Genomic DNA, 23,148 nt, shown 5'->3' on the forward strand with positions numbered 1-23,148 from the left:
CTTCCCTAAACCTAACCCTAACCCTAATCTTAACTCTAAACTTACCACTAACTAGTATTTAGCCGGGGGGGGGGGGGGGGGGGGGGGTAATTGCCCTCTGGGGGTAATTGCCCGGATACGAGATATTGCGATTGTCCAGCAACACTTCCCCAGCAGTTTTGCATACACAAGTTGTCTACTTTAAATGCAAGTGAGACTTCGAGGTATAATAATTTGGCGAGTTAATTGCACCATATCGCCGTGCCTGTAATATTTTATCATCATTTCTGGTCAGTTTTCTGTTTGCATTTATTACATACTCAAAAAGCTGCATCACTTCAGTGATACCTCGCATTTATCTCAAAGTTGAATTATCCTTCAGGTTTATGCCAGGTTCAAGTGTGTGTGTGTGTGTGTCACACACAAACACACTGCTATAGCTTCTGACCACATGAGCATTGAGAATTCAGGGTTTCTGGGATGAACACTGAACTAGGGCTTTCTATAGCTCAGTCGGTAGAGCACTGGGCTAGCAATCCGGAGGTCTCGGGTTCGAATCCCGATGGAATCCCATTTTCTTTGCTTACTTTTCCACTAATAATTTATATTCATTTCTAGTCAGTTTTCTTTTGTTTGCATTTGTAACACAAGCACTGGGCGGGAATCGAACTGCAGGGAATGTACCCTAGAATGTAACTGCAGTTTCAGTTAAAGGTGTCCATCAAATGAATTTAAAGGAAATGTATCAAAAGTGATCAAACACTACCACTGCTGATAATATCCACAAGATCTCCAAGGGGCTTGACATTCACATGAGCTCAAAATAACTTTGACCTTGATAAAACCTCCCTGTGGTGCCCTCAATTTTACATTGTACACTGATACTATCTCCAACTAAACTGTATAACACGCTAATAAAGGCCCCATAATTAGTTACACTGGATTATATTTTTGCACATACACACTGTACCCTGTACAGATACCCCTAGACAATATTGCAAAAGTTTCACCTATGCTGGATGCATTGTAGATGATTGAAATGAACAGAGCTTTGCTCCAAAGCCCTATCAGGGACCATATGCACCTTTCAAAATACATGATGCTCCACCATGCGGTACCCTGGGGTACCACCATGCGGTACCCTGGGGTACCAGCATATCCCAGGGCACCTTGTTGTGTGACACCATCTTCTGTTTGCAAGATGTACACGTGTATTTTTACACACTGCCATCATAGATGTCAAAATTTAGCAGTCGACGACAATGATTCGGACGTTAATTTAGCCATGTTAAAAGGGGTTTTTTTAATTGCAATTGCAATGATAGTAATGATTGATATTATAATTTTCTTTTCTTTGTTTTTACTTTTCAAAACTTGTTATAATAACAGTGATTAGGATGAGATTAATTTAAAGCACTGACATGTCCTTTGATCACCTTTTTTATGTCTTCCGCAGACCAGTAATGCATGATACTGTACCATAGTGCAGTGCAGCTGCCAGTGTGAGATCACTGGTAAAGTGTGTGTGTGATGAGCACCAAAGTTTTAAGACGCAGCAGCACTGCTTGAGCTCATTGTTGCAGCATTTTTTTTTTTTTTTCATAAAGCACTAGAATGACTTTCAACCAATTTTAGGGTACTTTTTTTTTTGTAATCCAGGGTACATGATGTACAGCCCTAGAATTAAAAAAAAAAACAAATTAATAATTCAACAAATGGCAGATATCTACAATTACAGTGTACCAATTTGGTACCCCATAGGTACCAAAACATGCTATAGTGTAGCCTTGCATTCACTACCCTACAGGGATGATTCCTGCAAAATCTGATGCAACGGCACTGAAGATGCTCAGAATGGGTTTTTTTTTGTGTGTGTGTGTGTGTGTGTGCTTGTGTTTCATGTTGTTTGTTGCTTCTTTTTTTTTACAAAGGGGCTACATGGAACCATCCCTGGAACTGCCAAGAAAAACTGCCACAGTTACACTACAGACTGTACAGTCTATACATACATGGAAGTGTATATGTACAGTACTTGTAGCAGAGAGCACCATGGCAAAGCCAAAGTACAAAATATGCCAAAAGAGCTGTTGGTAGACAATGAATTTTTAAACTTTTTCATATGTCTTGTACAACTGTATGTTACTACATAGCATTCTGGAGAACACTCTGGCATAACAACATTCTATTGGAATGTGTTTTACAGTGTAAGTAAGTACTGTTAACGAGCTATTGTTAATTTCTCAGTTTTTAAGCATTGGGATGAGGTTGATAGCAATTTCTGAGTCCTACGTATGTTTATTGTAAAAAAAAAATAATAATAAACACTCTTCTGTAAGGGGAATTATTAAATACAAACAATGTACATTATACACATAACACCTTGTATCCTCTGATTTACATGTAGATGTTTGCTGCATCAGCATTGCTAAGGGTCCTGCTTTTACACCCAAATGTACACATTGTGGAACAAATGAATAAGAGATTTACAAAATTGTAAGTTTGTGTACCCCAACTTCAAAAGAATAATTCTTTCCTACTGTAGCATCTATACACTTCAATCATGTAGATCTCTTGTAAAGATGAAATGGGGTACAATCAAAACAATTTGCCCACATAAATGTCAAATTTAATCACTGGACCCCATATAAATGTACGTCCAAATTGGGCCATCACTGTTGACATTGTGAACAACCTACATATTTTTCACATTCAGATGCATACATTGTATGTATAGCACTGGTAAATGCAATAAGACAAGTGGTCCTGATCTGGAGATGCAGTTTTAAATAGGAGGCAAAGAGTTTGGGGAGTTTTGTGGCCGTGCCAGTGGGCCCCACCAAGGGAGTAGGTTATCTATAGCTTGAGCAGCTTGTACTAATAAGGCCTGTCATCATTATAACAAGGTTTTATACATGTAATAGCATGCTATTTTGTGGTTTGGAAGTTAGCCCAATGTCGAATTAACCCACTATTCGTGCAATGAAAATGCAAATAGCGCACTATCTGATCAGGAAAATTTCCTAAAAATCTTGGTCTAGTTTGTGGAATACAATGTAGTGTGGTATTTGGGTTGCATTTCCATCAGCCTGAAATTTTCTCCATCCCATCATACTGGGGAAACCACTTTCAAACCATGTGCTGAGCTGATGAACCTAGTCATGATGCAAAGTATGCATCAATTTTGGGCTAATTTCCCAAGCAGACTGTTTTCGAGCTAAAGGAGACCCACATTTGTAATATCGGGCTATTTTCCCAAACCACAAAATAGCCTGCTAGTCTGAACTTTGGTCTGATAAAGACGTGTACGCCTATTGTATCTTCTCACCCTGCTTGGCAAAACTTGTATCATTTCCTATTCTGATCTTCCACCTTTAAGCACAGCAATAGTTGCCGTATGTTCACATGACATTACAGAACTTAAAGTTTAGCTCATATTTTAAAACTTCGATTGTTCCTAATGTATAGCTTGTAGTTTGGTACTGTGTAGGTGCACCCAAAAGTTAGCAATCTTAAAGAAGAAATCCATCCCAAAATTTCATCAATGTCATAAGATTGAAAAAAAAATCCCTGCAGAACAGTGCAAAAATTATCAAAATCAGACAAGTTAATAAGGAAGTACATGATATTCTGAAATTTCACAATATTTCGAAAGACACTTCTTGACCAGTCATTATGAATATTCAAATCAGCAAGTTGACGATGTCATGATCAGGTTTATTGCTGCTGTTGCGTGTACAAATGTATTCTTCCAGTTCTGTGGTTTTACCTTCAAGTGGGACTCTTACTTGAAAGTTCCATAGTATAAGATTAGGCATCATGTGGACATGTTTCCTGGTTTAGAGAGCAAGATCTACAGATACTGTATCATCGATAATTAGCTACCACCAATGATCAGCTTCCATGTCAATGTAACTATAGAAGGAAGTACACTGCATAAGCTCAGCTTCTTGCTGTAGTAAATTGAATGGAATTTTATCAAAAATATCTTCATACTGTGGTCCCAAGCCCTGATGCAACTGACTTTTAACCTTTACCTCATATGAACCTGAGGTATATCATTTTCATTCCACTGGTCCTACAGCTGTACATACAGTACATACAAGCATTAACACATAAGAACATTGTGCATAAAGCCACTTAAAAGTTTCAGTTTTTGGACTTGTACAGACACACACTTGGATACACACACACACAAAACATACTGTCTCTTACAAAATTATGGCAATTTGATTGGTGATCATGCACATATGGCAAGGTAGACATGCATGGTTTTGAAGAATCCATACGGCTTGTATTAGCTGTAATCAATACTTATAGCCACCCACGCACATTTAAACATTGACAGTATATTTGATTTTAAATACAACAAACACACAGTAATTTTCTATGAGATTACTTGATCTGTGTCATCAGTCTGCAAGAGAAGACAAGAGACCCGCGGGTCTGGCGCTCACCTGAGTATCGCAAGTTCACCTTTCACGCAGTCACTAATACCGTAAAGTTCCGTGTATAAGACGCACTATTTTTTCGTCGGAAAACGTTGAAAATCGGGGGTGCGTCGTATACACGGGTACAGTCGAATCACGGAAAAAAATCCATCATGTACACCCAATTTTATAAGGCCAACTTGGGGCCATGTATGCCCATCGACGTTTGGAAGGTAAGCAGTCACTAAAACTTATGGATAAAAGAGCGATCTTTCAATCTGGACGCACACAAAAGCTGCAAATACGAGATAAACTTACATCGTCCTTGTGCAGTAACGATGTATCAATCTGGCCATAGACAACAGCTGTCACAGCACTGCTGTATGCTACCGATGTCAGTCTACCAAGCCACCAACAGCCAACCTAGTAGCTGGAATACGCGATGTACAGGTATCATTACTAAATTACCGATACCGTAAAACTTATCAATGTACTAGTATAAATATGGCCATAGACAAAAGCTGTAAAATACGGAGTAGGATCGACACTATGTCACCGTAAATATATGAACGATGTGTGAAGCATGCATGCATATCCGTGTCGTTCGTTTGCTCTTCATTTCACGAGTGCGAGGCCAGCTAGGATAGCATAGCTACACTGTAGCTAGTAGCTAGCTAGCAAGCCTTTGGCAAAGGCAGCAGCTGCAGAGAGGCTTTTGCAATGGACTCGCGTGCACACAGCGATCGGATCGAAGCGCGCTTGCCCGTTGCGCGCTGTGTGTGCAAGTCCATTGCTCTCTGTGTGCGTGTGCTGAAATTATAGCGAGCTGCCTTTTGCAAAAGGCTAGCACTGTGCATACAAGCATGGTACAAGAGACACACATGTTACTGGTAACAGTGCATGAGTGTAATTACCGTACGCACCGTACGTCTTGCCGTATGATCCCTCTGCTACACTTGTTGATGTTTTTCTTATTTTTCGTAATGAACCTTCCAGTCTGACATACATGTGTCAATATGCGAGACACCCTCTGCTATGTATGACAGCAAAGATCGTACCGTACACTCATGAGTACGATATGCATGACACATGTACCACGATTGAAAGGCGAAACAATAGCAAGTGAGTACCGAGACAAGTCTCGCATTTTGCGTCTTCCATATTTTGTTGATGTCCGATGAATACCGTTAAAAAAAAATATAAAAGGAAACGAAAAATAGAGCAAATACATGCTGCATTCTAGGGAAATTTTGAGCTGAAATAATATGTATGACACACGCAATATTTGCGTGGACATTTTCGTGTTTGTTTTTTTTTTTTAATTCTAGGTCCGAAATTAGGGGTGCGTCTTATACACGGGTGCGTCTTATACACGGAACTTTACGGTATGTGTGTATAAATTATTAACAGCTCTACCATAATTTGACCAGGCATTCTCAAGTAGAAGACGAACATGTACAAGTAGGGCCCAAATTCGGACCCCCCCCCCCCCCCCCCCCCCCTCATAGTATCAATCTTAGCTCTATCACTTCTGGTTCTAGAGAAGAACACTTTTTTTAAAGATTCCTTCATTTGGGGGGATGGGGGAGGGGGCAGGAGCATGGTGCCCATTTTAACAAATTGAGATCCTAACCCCATAGGGATGCTACATGTACCTGCCAAGTTTGGTGAAAATTGGTCTTGGGGTTTTCAAGAAGAAGATGAAAATGTAAAAAGTTTACGCACGATGCACGACGGACGACGCACGCCGGACGAAGAGCGATTGCAATAGCTCACTTGAGCCTTCGGCTCAGGTGAGCTGAAAAGGGGGGTTGCAATGAATGTATAATACAACCAGCAAATTAGTTTCTTTTCTATGAAGTACTTACAGGCCACAGAAACGGTTGCATTTCTGCTACAGAGTATGCCATCTCCTGTGCCTGCACAGCACTGGTAGGTGCCTACTGTGTCTAACCACACTCTCTCTATCCTCAGAGACCCATTGAGGTACGTCCACGGGGATGCAGTCACATAGAGTTCAGAGTCCAGCCACTGGCCCGCATGCCTCCACCTATATCTGGTTGGATCATCACTTCTTGCTTCACATTCAAGCAGCAGCGAGGAGTTGGGAGGCACGGCACGACCACCAGGTTCAATCAAGAGTGTTAGATTTTTAAAACCTGTGTGAGGAAAAGAAAAAAATAAATATTTTTTTAATAGACAACACTGACTAAAAAATCACAATGCTGATAATTAATCAAATCTCGATGAAGTACAACTCGAGATACAGGATTTCAGTCATCTACATGTAGCAACAATTGAATCCTGCCCTAAGTTAAATTATGTGATGGCTCACTGTACATGTACACGGTGAGATATAATGAACCTATGTCCATACATGAATTTGACAAAGTTTTGCCAAAAAGGGCTTTCTCTCTTTTCTTTTTTTTAAAGACACTTGATACAGAGTACCAAATTAATATAGAGTGAATTACTACATGTATCTCTATCAGACAATTTGCATTGGAAATAATTCCTCTCAATAGATTGGTTTAATTTTATGAACATCTCTTCTGTCCTGATGTAGTAACTTTACCTCAAAAACACTTTTCAATACTTGAAGTCCAATTTCCACACATTAATTGTTGCTACATCAGGCAAATCTTGGGCAAGCTTTCAGCTTATCAAGAGGAGCCACTGTCAGAAGGCTTGCATAAAATTTGAATGTGTTAAAGTAAACCAGTGAATTTCCTTGAAATGTATATCATGCAAGCAAGTTTACATGGCAAAAACACACTAATGATTTACATACGGTACATTGTACATGTACAATGTGTAGGTGAACAATGCTCAATAAGAAACTTGTGCCTGTGGCCTACCGTAATAGCCAAGAAGCATAATTTGATCAGGTGGGCTTCCTAATCAGCTAATTGATCTTAATTTCACACCAATTAACAATGATTCACTGGTAATTACAAGGGTGAACCCACTAGCTCACCTGATACACAGAACAGATAACCTTTCCTACTGTATTCCATATGATAAAATTTGAAACCAGCAATACAGAATGTTCATTGAGAACAGTCTGAGGCCATTTACCTACTGCCTGGAATAGAATTGTACAAAGAGACCAACAGTCTAGCCAGTGAAAACAAGAAAAGGGAAAGTTGCAAAATTAGTCAGCTTCATCTCATGGTGTATTAATCAATCTAACTATTCAGTCATGTCACAAATGTTTTTTTACAGCATTATTTACCATCTTCATCCATAACACAGTTATTATATTGGTTCTTCATGGATTTTGCTACTCAAAGAAAAAACAAACAAAAGTGCTTTATCTCCAATATTCATCCTACATGTATGAAAGATAACTCATTAATTATGTATCAAATATGTGGTTTATGCATCCATATTCAGAGCAATATATGTCAACTGACATGACAGTCCGTGAAGACATTGATTTAAACATCTCAACAGCTCATGACTCCGAATTTAATGAAACAGGATTTTTACTTTCATTAGTAAAGCCATAACCATTTGGCCATCTAAAAACTCAAATGGTGTTTGGTATAACTCTACGTGTATACAATGTGCCAAACACGATCAGAGTTCATTACTCATACATTGTACATAACTGTAACATTTTGTACACGTGTATGTGGACATGAATTTGGCTGCACTTTGTAATTTCCCATGTTGGGAGCAAAAGCTAGCTGAGTGTCAACCTAACACATCTAAGGTAGAGTTTGCAGCATTCTGTTCATTTGTGAATAGAAAGTATCATCATACAGAATATAAACAAACACCTACAACTGGTTGTACATCTATACATTAACCAAACAGGCCCTATGATGACTACAACCATAGTCCACAGCCAATCAAGAGCATAAAATGCATAAATCAGATGGCCACCATAACCACACAAAAAAACAACAAAACAAAACAAAACCAACAAACTTGCAGTTCTCGTGCTCACCTAAGCATTGTTCTTTGCCTTCATGGCACTCCACCTGAGGCAAACTATTTCAAAGATCTTGAGTTTTAGAGATTGCTGCAAGCCCCTTGAGGAATACCCTCTGTATTTGGGACCTGCCAAGCACAGCCCCCACCCCCCCCCCCCCCCCCCCAATCATTTGTACAAACTATGATTCCTTCTAAGCTTGGTCAAAATCCAACCACCTGTTTTTGAAACATACAAATCTTATGGACAATGCATGATCATGGATGCAAGACAGCTCATTTGAGCCATCAGGTACAATCTGTAAGATAGAGAAGAAAAATATTTTACAGATTATCTTATTTTAGGTATTTTAGGTATTTTAGGGCTTTGGGACCATGGGGGTGGTCGAGAGAGTCACAGTGACCATTTGTACAAATACTGTTGTATACAGATGTACTATTGTACATGCAGTAATTCCATCTCACACACTTGTGGAGTACACATACAAGTTTCATGAAGATACAGTTTGTATCGTGAGCTATTTCAAGATGTGGAAAAAAAAGACATGAAATTTTAGCACTTTTACTTGACCTTCGACTTTTGACCCCATTGCCCAATACTTTCCCTAGATAATCATAATCTGGTAATAAAAGTACACTATAGGGCTTTTTACACTTGTAAATTTTTGCTTAGCCCCGGACCAACCGTGGGGCTAAGGGGGGGCCTTAGCCCCACCGTTGGTACGGGACTACACTGTATCCTTAGCCCACTTTCTGTTTACACTCGTTTTTTCCAAAGTGGGCTAGCCCCACCGATAGTACGATACTATCTGGCCCTGCAAAATAGCAGGGGTTAGCAACCACAATTGCGGTGCCAAGCAAGTGAGTGTAAACAGAACGAAAAAATAATCCTGGGCTAAGCGACGGAGACGAAGTCCGACCCTCACTGACCAATCAGAAACGAGGTAATCAAGCGCTGCCGGCGCGTGCGTGTACGTGTACAGTACACAGTGTAATTATGAATATTCATGTGGTTTGGAAAGTCCGGGGCTAAGAAATACGAGTGTAAAAAGGTCAGTTTTCTCCTTAGCCCCGGACAAGAGATAGTACGGGACTAATTGGCGAGTGTAAAAAGCTGAAAAAATTGGTACGGGACTAACGATAGTCCTGGGTCAGAGAAAGTCCAGGTTTAAGAAACACAAGTGTAAAAAGCCCTTAAAGCCCCCTAGAACAGAGCCCTTCAAACTAGAGTTACTGTGACAATGTCCGAGCAATCTTAAACCTGCCTGTTAAAATGGTCCCAATACATGTTGCTTGAACGTTATCGTGGTAACTTTTGCCAATTTTTACCCTAGCCAACTAGGGTATTTACTTGACATTACCTTGACATTACCCCGACAACCCTTTTTTTTTTAATGCTCTCACGGTAACATTTTTCGATGCACTCAACAAACATGTGCAGTACTCTAAACAGAATAACACACAGTGGTCACACTGCTTGCAAATCACATGCATCGATTGCAACCACGTGCACTGCCTTCCCTCATGAATGGGTAGGTTGCTATGGAAACCTACCCAGAGAAGGTTTCCAGAGTGTGTCTGTTAAAATACAGTTGAACCTCTCTTATCCGGCCTCCCTTTATCCGGATCTCTCTATTATACGGACGCAATCTCGCCGTGATTTTTTTTTAAAATAATTACGGGAGGAAAGGGGGATTCCCACCTCCTTGAGAACTCCTACACAAACACACATGAATTACATATTACTTCCAACGAGATTTACATACATTACATCAAATTTCCTTCCAAATCGCTTACCTTCAGACATTTGAACATCCCCAAACATCCCCAAATCATCGCAAGAACATGGACAGATTATGTGCTCGAGTCCTCTCATATCGCATTGCCACATATAGGTCCATACACAGCTGTCGATATGACTGATAGACATGCACTGTTTCGAGTCATTGGCTGAGCAACGAATGATATTGAACACTCAAATTATTGTTCACACACAGTACACACACGAAGAGAGAGACGGAGACCACCTAACAATGGCGACCTACAGTCGACTTTGCCGAGCCGTGATGATCGAATTTTGAAGCGCAGTTTCGTCGACTCGTACTGTTAATTTTCAAGATCTACTTGATACATTTCTTAATAATTATTTAGGTAAATCATCCCAAGAATTTATAAAGAAAATGATTTCATTTTTGCAAGCACGAACCTCTATTTTGGGGTCTGTTACTGAGTGTAACAATGAAAAGGTTGCAGTATACACATTACTACATGTGGTACTACAACGGGCTATTATCTATCAGTACATGTGTATGTCTATGTATGTATAAAGCATGGAGTCTCCCGTATCCGGCCAAATCCCTTATCCGGATGAGCCCCGGTCCCAACTTGTCCGGATACGAGAGGTTCAACTGTAGTATCATTTGCTCTCTCCTGCAGTTTTATTGCCCAAAGCATGGAATTCTGTTCTCTGGACTGTTGTCCCGACAACTTGTCGAGGCAATGTCTGTAAAAACAGGGCTTAAGTTTCATGAAGATACCTTTAGGCATTGCAGAGATATGGGGGAAATAGTGAAATTTTAGACTATGGCCTCGACCTATGACCTTTGCCCTTTAGTGTTCGCCTACAGGCTGATATGCATAGGTTCATCCACTATATGCTAAGTTTCATTTGGATACCTCAAACAGTTCTTCAATTACATCGTCCACAAAATGGACTACAGATGGATGGATGGTCAGACAAGCCGAAAACATAAGGCAACACTTCATGTCGGAAACATAAAAACCAAAAGACCTGTGGGTCTTGCACTCATCTGAATATTGCAAGTTTACTTTTCATGCATTATTGCAGACTATTACCTAAGAATAATAGCAAACTGGGGGGGGGGGGGCAGCTTTGAGGGCCTCCACAAGGGCATGGAGTCCTTTGTACATTCTATCACACTGACAAAAATACCTACCAAGTACATATCTTTATAAGTAATCGTGAGAGCGATTTCCCTTTGTTTTTTGTAGAGCTATCTCCTCCGAAGCCGTCGGCTCTGGGCCTCTGAAGCCGTCGGCTCCGGGCCCCTGAAACCAGTGCCATCAGCAGCGGGAGGGTCTCTTCTATTTGGTCAACCGGGTTTCGGCCGCGCTCCGCCTCCATGTCGACGTCGAGAGCGGCACAAAAAAAAAAACCAAACAAAAACAACCGCATGCAGTGATTGCGCTGGACTCCTGCTTTGTAGATCACCCAGTTATTCGCTTACAGAGACAGTGGGGTACTACAGAAACAGGGTGCAGCGAAAACTCTATCATCTTTCGTGGACACATACCACGATAAACACACACACACACGATCGCCCAGCTGATTGCTCACAGAAAGCATACACACGGTACATGTATACATTGCATACATGGGAGCTTGCCTATTTCGCCATGCGACGGCCCAAATGAAAGCTCCAATTGCACTGTATTTTATTGTATTTTTGCACAACTACAGGGTCCTGTGCAGCTCGGGTAAGTCATTGAGTTTGCTCTCAAATCGGGTGTCATTGTACCCAGACTGTTTAGGATGGCTAAATGTCTACTTTACTTGGACATGTTCGCCTCAGTCATTGCCCTTCAGGACCCCGCTGATTCTGCCATGAACAAACTTGAAACAACAGTCATCAATATACTGACTAATTGTATTAACTTAGCTCTTGAAATCACTTCTGGTTCTAGAGAAAGTCTTTAAAGATTCCTTGAGAAAGGGGGAACCCCTGGGGGGCCCCCCAGGTGGGGTATGGTGCCCATTTGATGGAATTGAGATTCTATCCCCCTAGGCAGGTGATGCTACCTGCCAAGTTTGGTGAAAATTTATCATGGGGTTCTCAAGAAAAGATGAAAATTCACAATTTAGGTCCCAATTAAGGCCCCCTGGGGCCCCCGGGTGGGGCATGGTGCCCATTTGATGGGGATGAGATTCTTTTCCCTGAGGGATGCTACCTGCCAAGTTTAGTGAAAATTCATTATGGCATTTTCAAGAAAAAGATGAAAATGTACAATTTGGGCCCCTTTAGGACCCCTCCAAACTCCCCTCCCCTGGGTCCCTAGGGGGGCACCCCTGATTCTGCCAGAACAAACATGAAACTACAGTCATCAATGTACTAATTTATACTATTAACTTTATAGCTCTATCACTTCTGGTTCTAGAGAAGAAGACTTTTTTAAAGATTCCTTCATTTGAGGGAGTTTGGGCCCCTCTGGGGCCCCCCAGGTGGGGTATGGTGCCCACTTGAAGAAATTGAGATCCTATCCCCCTAGGGATGCTATCTGCCAAGTTTGGTGAAAATCTGTCATGGGGTTCTCGAGAAGAAGATGAAAATGTAAAAAGTTTACATACGACGGACGACAGACGACGCACAATGGACGCCGGACGAAGAGCGATAGCAATAGCTCACTTGAGCGTTCGGCTCAGGTGAGCTAAAAAAGGGGTGGGGGATAGAGCTATACATGTCGGTTGTGTATGGAATGTGACGATGAAGGAAAGTGTCTTGAAACGTTACAATAAATTTCAAGAAAATAACGCTCCCTGGAAATTTGCCTATAGCCTCTCGATCCCTTCCCCACTATCTCCCTCAATTTCTCTCTTTGTATTGGTAGAACTGAGCAGTGGAATCATAGCGAGTGTACTTTTCATGGGAAAAGCATAACAACATCAACAACAACATCAACAAACACTAGAATTCCATGACGTAGGCCTTCTCGGCACAAACTCATGTATACGTGATTGCAGTGAAGCAGTTTTTGACAGTTTACACAGGATTGTCTGAAGGAAACCCTTTCATCAAGAGTAGAGCAACTTTTACCTGATGGAAAAAAGATATTTACAATCCTTATCGAATTAACTAATTCCCCCTTGATTCATCCCTATGGTGTCCAAAACCCTAAATGGCTCTACTCCCCCCCCCCCCCTGATAAAAAGTCTCCTGGGCGGAAGAGGCACTATATATAATGGGTGGATTAATTTTTCAACGTTTAAAAATAAATGTATCAAAAGCTATTTGAACCTCTCATCAAGTGAAGAGTACCGTACCTTTAACATGAATGAAAAAAAAAAAGATATTAACAATCCTTAACGAATTAACTTTTTTCCTTCCCCATTTTTCTTCATTATATTAATGCGTCCAAAAACTTAATGACTATGATCTCCCCCTCCCCAAATGATAATAACAGATAATAACAATAAAATTGATAATAATAATAATAATCACAATAACCATAATAGAGATAATGATAATAATGAACGGTCTGAAGCAGATACATGGGTGGTTCTATGATCCATCACACAAAGTTGGGTGGAAAAAACAAGCAAAAAGGAGGGAGCAAATGAAGGCGAAAATATTTGATTTTTTCTATTCTAATGCGTAGGAAAAGAAATATGCACGAAAAAAAACAAACAAATACATACTGAACGAGGCCCTGAGAGCAGTGGATTTCCACAGGCGCCTGTGATGGAGGCACGTGCGTGGGGGTGGGGGAGGGTAATTTCAAAGTAAAAATCTCCTCATTTCGACGGAAGAATCTTTTGGCATATCGAAGCGTTTTTAGTAATTTTCCCCCGAATTTTTGTTTTTGTTTATTTTTTGTGGGGGTGGATATCTGTGTGTGTGTGTGTGTGTGTGTGTGTGTGTGTGTGTGAGCGGGGAGGTGAGGGAAAACAAGACAATATCGTTGGATTTCAACAGGTGCTCACTGCTGCTAACCCCTCCAAACTCAAGTTCTGTAATAAAAGCAATTAAGTGGCAGGTAGACGACAGGAGCACAATTTCATGAAGGAATGAGAAAATGTTTGTTTTATTCCATCCAAAAAATGTGGAAAATCAAATACAAAAAAAAATAATTAAAAGCCCTCTGATCAATGGATTTCCACTGGTGCTGCTAGTGTACAATATAATGCACAAAATCAGACCATGCATAAATTTCAAAAAGAAGATCAAAGTGCAAGAGCTAGCTCCTAATTTGGTCTTGCTCCTTATGGACAACATTTGGATCTACCATAAATAACCTTGAAAAATTATTCACTAAAATATCTACCGGTACTCAAAATATCTCTGCTTTTATAGAATTCTTTGCCAATTTTTTAAAAGATTCTACGCTTTGGTGATTTGGGGTTTCTTGGGTCCCCTGGTGTGTCGGGGGGCATGGTACCCTTTTGTATAAATTCCGTAACCCTAGCGATAATGCCAAGTTTAGTGACAAATTCAACCATATATTTTCAAAAAGAAAATAAAACTGTGAAAATCATGTCCCAATTTGGGTCCCCTTCCCATCAGGATCTGTCGAGAACAAACTTGAAACTACAGTTACTAATCTAATACTCATAGAGCAAACTTAGATCATCACTTCGGCTACAGAGAATATAACTTCATAAATATTCCTTAATTTGGGGGCTTTACCTCCCCTACCCAGCACCTGGCATGGTGTCCCGGGGAGCCCCCAAATGGAGCATGGTGCCCACTTGTACAGATAGTCACATTTGCAATGATACCTGTCAAGTTTGGTGAATACCTGACTATGCATTTTCACAAAGAAGATGAAAATGTGATGATTGGGCCCCAATGGACAAGCCTGAAACTACAGTCACCAATCTACTTACTCCTTACACTAACTTACTGTACATGGTCATCACTTCAGGTTCGAGAGAAGATAATTGTAAGATTCTTCAATTTGGGGGTTTGTCTCTGAACCCCCCCCCCCATGGGTGATGGCGCCCCTGGGAACCCCCAAGTGGGACATTGTGCACATTCGTACAAATATGCGTTCTATCACTCTAGCAATAAAACTGCCAAGTTTGGTGGAAATCTGACTATGTGTTTTCACAGAGAAGATGAAAATTATGTCAAATTTGGGCCACAATTTAGACTTCAGGTGTTCCATTTTTTACCTTCTCTACGGCTGACTCCTTTTTAGTAGTGATGCACTGTGTGTAAATCATTAGTCCAGCCATCCATACACTTTATACAGCCTAGATTCTATTGTGTCCGATCACACAAAGGGTGTGTTCATCAACTCATTTCTGGTGTAGAATTAAGGTTTCCTTACAACAGCAAAATTTGCTCAAGATGATAAACTGATTATGGGGTCGGAAATGCCTTTCTGAAATGCAGAAAAAAAAGTGTTATCCAAACGTGTTTGAGCCAGAAACATGTTTCTGTGGAGATGATATTACAATACATGCAAAGTTGTTTTCAAACGTATCTATAGCTCGGACCATTCCACACCAACCACTGCCAACTACATGTTCTCTGCTCCTCAGGTCAAACTGCGCAGTGGAGCTGCTCAGTGACAAAGCCTCCCTTTCGCCTCACAATAGAGATCACGATAAACGCAACTCGAGAAACGTGACCCAAAAGGCCTTTGCAAACACATTTGACAGTGGGTACTAAAGCGTGTTTGAAACATGGGAAAGATGATAAACGCAGCCGAAGAGAGTCACTTCTTGTAATACACCATTTACATCGTAGTGGCTCAATTTCAGAAATTGTGGGAATTTTGCTGCCCAAGCTGAATGATGCATTCAAATGCATTGTTTTTTTTAAATACCGACATGCAGATGTTTTGAGAATTACAATGTACGCTGCAATTGTAAACACCAATAAACAAATATCGCCTTGCTAACAAATCATTTATTGAATAGCTAATTATAACACCACTGTCGAATACAGTAAATCCAGTCACTGAGTCATAGATTCTTAAAAAGACATTAAGTATTTCTTTTCAACCCCACTTTTTCAAAGCCCTGTTTACACAATATCAGTAGTCTGATAGCATTCAAACTATACACACAAATATTGACTAAACATTAGAAGTAAAATAATGCCTCCATTTCATAAAAGTTGCAATGAAAGCAACTTTTGCTGGAATGACAAGTGTCATGGCAACATCAAGAATTCAGCTTCCTATCGGCTGTTACTATGAGAACTAGCCATTCTAGCAAGAGTTGCTGCCCTAACATCTTTTATGAAATGGGACCCAATGTTTTGTTTTGGTCTTCTCAATGCCATTTAGATCAAAGTTCTTCAAAGGAATGTAGAGTAAGACACTGAAGGGACAATGTTTAAAGAGTGAGGGGAAATGGTGTTGGCACCCAGCACACACGTTTTTAATGCTTCCACTAAAATAATCCTGAACTTTTACAGTTAAGACCCTACCCATAAAGATCTACACACATTGAAGTTGATCTGTATCGTATAGTTCTGCATAAAAATTTCAAGATGACCTTGATCCTCTGTGAACTTGCGCTGGGGCTTGTTATGAATACAAATGATGTCAAGCACGTGATAGGTACAGTGCATTCTTAGGTTGTCATTTTGGGGAGTTTGTTTGGGGTTTTCACTGTTACACAACCATTCCTTGTCTGCATGTTTCAGGACTGAAAAAATCCGATTTCACAATGGTCCAATCTTTTGTACATGATATAACTATGCTTTGTACCACAAAACATGGCTTCTCTGATGTTAGAATTTTACACACTTTCATAGGTCAGTTCCGGCTTATTTCTCTGCTCAATGTCGAGGATAAAATCGTGTTTGACAATATAGCAAAAAGCATCTCCTCCTTTGTTGCTGGGAATTGCTTGGTCAACACATCTGTACAGAAGGCAGGTATTCTAGGCTTTCCCAGGTGCCTTAAACATGCCGGTACGATATGGCAAACCATTCAAGAGTCAGAGAAACTGCAACAGAATCTTGCTGTTGTCTGGCTTGATTTGTCAAATGTGAATTTAGCCAAGTTCCACGTGCACTTATTGAGTTTGTTATTACTTCTTGTGGATTCTGTCCAAGGTGACAAGGTTTGCGAGAAAGTACCGTCAAGACTTCAAGATTCCTTTCTCCTCCCAGCAGTGTACAACAGGTTGGCAGAGCCTGGAGGTTTGCATGTACCCATGGGTTTGTGCAATTTCTCAAGTATTATTTGTGCTTGCAATGGATGTGATTGTTAGGTCAGCAGAGACTTCAGGGTATGGAGTCACTTTCTCAGTGAAGAGGAGTTGCCTCTGATTCATGCACTCATTAACAACCTCATACCAATTTCTTTGTCCAAACTCAAAAGCCACAAGTGAGATTTTGGCTAGGCTCAAGGACCTGCTGAACTGGAGTGGAATGAAATTCAAGATGAAGAAGTCTAGAAGCCTTATCCTCAAACAAGGCAATTTGAGTGACTGCCACTTTCTGTTGTGTGGTGAGGAAATCCCATCCATACACGAACAGCTGGTTTAGAGCCTAGGTTGGTGGTACACTGGATTCGAAGGACATAGGAAGGATTCAGGAGAAAACGGAGCAGATCAGTGAAGGTCAGCAGGCGATTGATAAGTGTGGTCTCCCACGTGAACTCAAACTCTGTTGCCTTCAATTTTGTTTGATGCCATGTATTATGTGGCCATCTAGAACTGCCTATGAGGTTGGGTTGTCCTATATTGAAGCTATGGAATTGAAAATCAATGGCCACATCAAAAGGTGGCTAGGTGTTGACCTCCATAGCAGGTCAAGGTGGCAAAGGCTATATCGTTCATGATGCTCGGAGAGCCTAATGATCTGGTCATCAAGAATTATCAGCTGGAGGTGACGTTGGGGAGAAGGTGGCATGCTCAGATAGCAGTAGAGGAGGCCGAGTCAAAGCTAAAGCATTTTAGGAAATGGTTAGTGCAACCTAAACAGGTCATTAAGGTCTGGGATGGACCTCAACCATGAGGTGATCAACAGCTTCAGTCAAGGAGCAATGTGGCCCTGTCATGCAGGAGATTTAGGAGGCTGAGAAGGAGAAGAGATTGGCCACAGCAGTAGGCCAGGCTCAACAGGGTTCCTGGACTTACTAGGAAGGAGTAGAACAAAGAAACTTGACATGGTCTTGATTATGGCAAATGGAGCCACTCCGAATCTCTTTCATTGTTGGAACAACAACGATCTTTAGCCTACTCCTGTTAACCTACACAAGTGGTACAATGAGCCTAACGACTGTTTTGCTTGTGGAGGAAGAGGAGCCCTCTAGTACATTCTGAGTGCCTGTGAGGTCAGTCTTGGGTGTGGGATGTACACATGGAAGCACAATCAAGTCTTGAAGGTCATTAGAGAGCCTGTAGAGAAGAGGGTGACCTGCCACAATTCCATGAGTGGTGTTGCTAGGTACTAGGTGATATGGGCCATCCCAACCAGTGTGTAGACACATATGACAATTCAATTTCTTCTCTAACACTGCACTGCAGTATAGTATCTGATAACATTGTAGGGGTGGTAATCTAGTATTCTGAAAATCTTATGACATTTTTCCTGGACATTTTCCTAAGTCAGAAAGTTAGGATGTGCCCAGGAAAGACAGAATTGGTATTCTGAAATTCCTTCCTAAAAACTTCTAATGCATATTAATTATTTAGGTCATTCTCATCCCTGCCTACTGTTCTTTCTTAACCTAATATAAAATGGTATATTATAAGGAATCGACCAATGACAATTGTATGAAAACTTGTTGTGCTCAAACGTTGTGTGTGCCGTGGCATGTTCGATTTTTCACGCCCATTTCATGCAAATAAATGCTTTTTGCACGCAGTTAAGTAAACAACGCTAACAGACTTACAGTTGACTCCCATTATAAGGAAGTCCTCGGTACAGCAGTTTTCTTTCATTATATTGAAATTTCATAGTAACCGAACAGAAAAAAATATATATAAAACTGATAATGTTGGGGCCTGAATTTTTACTTGATTATAACTGTGTTCATTATAACAGGGGTGCACTGTAATAATAACGCAAATCATTGTCACCATACCATTTGTACAAAACGGCGCCAACTACAAAACAGGAGAATTTCACCAGGCAGGTAAGGTATCATTCTGGAATCTGGTTGTGTCACACAATCCCACAGCTTCAGAGCCTTAAGTCTCTGAGTGGAGGCAGTAAGTTCTTTCAATTCTTCCAGTGTGAGTCTTTCCTGTTGGATGTCTCTGTTTGTGATATTCTGATTCAAAGTGTGTGCAAGAAGCAGAGCTGCCATGACGTTTTGTATACATGTACCTTGCTACTCAGTGAACAATGTAAAGTCTGTTTACAAATAGGACAGGGTTGGTGATTTTCTAATACGGTAATCTTTCTAAAATTAATTCCTCAGTCAGAGCTGCACACTAACCCATTTTTTCACTGGTCCAACCTGTCTGTCGGACTAGTAGGTACCCAATTTTTCAATTTCTACTGACACTCCATTCCTGAAAAAGTTACTGGTCCAACAGTGATTTTTACTGGTCTTGGACCGTTGGACCAGTGCATTGTAGGGTTCATGAAATAATTGGCATTTAACTGTATTGCCGCATGCCCACAGAAATCAAGCTGTTACTGATTTGCTACTCTCTTACTACTCCCTGATGTATTTGAATGCGGGAGTGCGTATACCTAGCTTACACACATCATGTGCTGATATTAGTAGGCCACTCTGGTGGAAAGCTGGCATCTAATAAGTTAATACTCCTCAGACGGCACTGTTGCTAGTAAACTGTGTGTTGATATCAAAATCAAACACAAGTCACCCAAATCGTACACAACTTTGTATAAGTCCGCTGCTGAAAGGAATTGCGCTTGATTTTGCATGCAAATATTGTTATCAAATCAGTTCGGGAAACCCACTCACAAGGGGGGCCCCTCCTTATAAGTAACCCGTCCCCCTTATAAGTAACCCCGTCCCCCTTATAAGTAACCCCCGGGGCACCCCTTATAAGGAGTCTCCACGCTTTTTTGCAATGCAACGCGAAAATGAAAGGACTGCGGCAATTCGCTTGATTATGTCCATAAAGCTTCACAAGTTTCCTAGTTACTCACGAAATTTGAGCAAAATCGGTTCGAGGCATCATATCTAAAATCATGGATTTAAATGCGATGTCAAACGACCCATGCGAATGCTGAAATGCGAGCGATTACTGGCGTGAGTGTCGCCAGGCGCGGCGGCGCGGCAATGCTTGAGTGCAGACGTGGCGACTGAGTACGGAGACTTTCGTTCATTCAGGTGGCTTTAAAGCCATCGCATTTAAATCCATGATTTTAGATATGATGCCTCGAACCGATTTTGCTCAAATTTCGTGAGTAACTAGGAAACTTGTGAAGCTTTATGGACATAATCAAGCGAATTGCCGCAGTCCTTTCATTTTCGCGTTGCATTGCAAAAAATCGTGGAGACTCCTTATAAGGGGTGCCCCGGGGGTTACTTATAAGGGGGACGGGGTTACTTATAAGGGGGACGGGTTACTTATAAGGAGGGGCCCCCCTTGTGAGTGGGTTTCCCGAACTGAAATACAACTTTGCAGTTGATTTTCATCAAATGCAAAGTTGCTGGTGAAACTTGCCTTTGATCGACATGTCAAGTTTCTCGCAACAGGGCCCATACCAGAAGAAGCAGGAGGGTTACACTTTCACTTACAGTACCAGTAGAAGCCAGCATACCAATTCATCGTGTTTGCTGGCTAATTTCAGCAGAACATATGCCTCCACCAGGCCAATGAGCAAATCTTGAATTGGTGTATTACACTACAAAACCCAACTTGCTGGCCACTTCTACTCCAATACTATAGAGTGGTCAAGCCGTGGAACCCCCTCCCAGAGCATGTTGTGTCTGCACCCTGTCCCACTGTGGCATCCTTCGAGATCAAGAGTAGACCAAGTTGTGAGAGCCCTTCCCACAGGAATACTAACATAGAGGGCTAATCAGCCAAGTATCCAAGTAAGTCAGTTCGGGAAACCCACTCACAAGGGGGGCCCCTCCTTATAAGTAACCCGTCCCCCTTATAAGTAACCCCGTCCCCCTTATAAGTAACCCCCGGGGCACCCCTTATAAGGAGTCTCCACGCTTTTTTGCAATGCAACGCGAAAATGAAAGGACTGCGGCAATTCGCTTGATTATGTCCATAAAGCTTCACAAGTTTCCTAGTTACTCACGAAATTTGAGCAAAATCGGTTTGAGGCATCATATCTAAAATCATGGATTTAAATGCGATGTCAAACGACCCATGCGAATGCTGAAATGCGAGCGATTACTGGCGTGAGTGTCGCCAGGCGCGGCGGCGCGGCAATGCATGCTTGAGTGCAGACGTGGCGACTGAGGGTACTCAGTACTGAGGGTACTCAGTCGCCACGTCTGCACTCAAGCATTGCCGCGCCGCCGCGCCTGGCGACACTCACGCCAGTAATCGCTCGCATTTCAGCATTCGCATGGGTCGTTTGACATCGCATTTAAATCCATGATTTTAGATATGATGCCTCAAACCGATTTTGCTCAAATTTCGTAACTAGGAAACTTGTGAAGCTTTATGGACATAATCAAGCGAATTGCCGCAGTCCTTTCATTTTCGCGTCGCATTGCAAAAAAGCGTGAAGACTCCTTATAAGGGGTGCCCCGGGGGTTACTTATAAGGGGGACGGGGTTACTTATAAGGGGGACGGGTTACTTATAAGGAGGGGCCCCCCTTGTGAGTGGGTTTCCCGAACTGAAGTGAAGTATTACTGACATTGACGACAATGTTATCGAACAGAACTAGACTAGAGGTTCTACCTAAACCTGAAGTTGTAGAAACCTAGTGCCTAAATATCTGCGATCAGCTATCAGGCCTATCAGCCCGAACATGAACCTCCCACAGTTGTGTAGACAGCTCCACACACTGATCATCGACAGGCACATCACATCACAAGCACTGCAGTGCAGTGAGTGGAGCGCCCCAAGAAGCAGGGACCAGGGATTAGTGCCGAAACTGAACTGCATATTTGGTAATATTTACAATCATTTGTCATTTATCTCTGGTCTATTCAAAGGCGTTAAGACACAATATAGCATATCCAGATCTATAGGTAACTAACGGTAAGTAATAAAATACAGATAACAGACTCCGGTAAACCATCTAACTGTTAGCTAAGCTAACGCGAGATCGCGAGATCCCACACTGCATCAATACACTTCATTCACTGTAACCCGTTAAGACATGACAGCAATTTTCTGCTATCCAGGTACGTTACGCACCGATGTGATCAAAATATTAAGAATCAAATCTAAACTTCTTACCTAGACTGCACTGCAATTGATAGATAAATAGTATCACAAAGTGCCAGATTAGACCATATCGTTCCATTATGACAATCAGTGCACTTTTCCCGTCGTATTTTGCAGTGCATGTTGGTACTCCGCGTTGGTTTTCGTGAGAGCATCAATTCGTGCGATCCCGTCTATAACTATCGCATGGTAAATGAGTATACGTAGGTTTTATGAGCGTGGGTAACGTATTGGGGCCGTAGAACGAATACGCAGCTAGCTCAGTACAGTGCGATTGCTACTGCTACCGCTTGTTGAGGTTTGGCGATCAGTACACAGACTGGGATGGGTACAACGCAAGTGTAAACCCCGTCGACTCGTACGTACTGCGTCAGGACGAACGCATGCATTATGTGGGAAATAGTACGGGAGTATACTGAATCAGTATGATCAGATACGAGACACGGCACGGAGCGCTCTTATTCAGCGCATGATAGCATCCTCAGCTCGGAAAGTACGGCAACCATCTCAGTCGATGTTTAGTACATTTTTTGTGTCATAAATGAAAATGCTTTGCAAGAGTAAGGATGAGGAGAAAACAAGGAAGAAACAAAGGAAAACACAAGGGAGAAAACAAACATACATGATGATAAGCTCTTATTGAATGTGCAAACTATGAATATACATGTATAACTGAAACTAGAAGCAGCGAATAACTCTTCTTCGGCGAGTTCATCTTCGAGTTCACTACACAGTGCTTCTGATGAAATTATAGTGTGGA

At 41.4% G+C, this 23,148-nt stretch overlaps 1 pseudogene; it reads right to left on the minus strand.

Moving 5' to 3' along the window:
* LOC139709341 (protogenin B-like) overlaps positions 1-22,681 on the minus strand; it is a 72,952-nt pseudogene extending 50,271 nt beyond the window's left edge.
* Between the last annotated feature and the right edge of the window lie 467 nt (positions 22,682-23,148).

This window comes from Diadema antillarum, unplaced genomic scaffold, assembly GCF_040938485.1.
Source record: "Diadema antillarum isolate AM-2024a unplaced genomic scaffold, OU_Dant_1.0 seq00001426_RagTag, whole genome shotgun sequence".
Lineage (NCBI taxonomy): Eukaryota > Metazoa > Echinodermata > Echinoidea > Diadematoida > Diadematidae > Diadema > Diadema antillarum.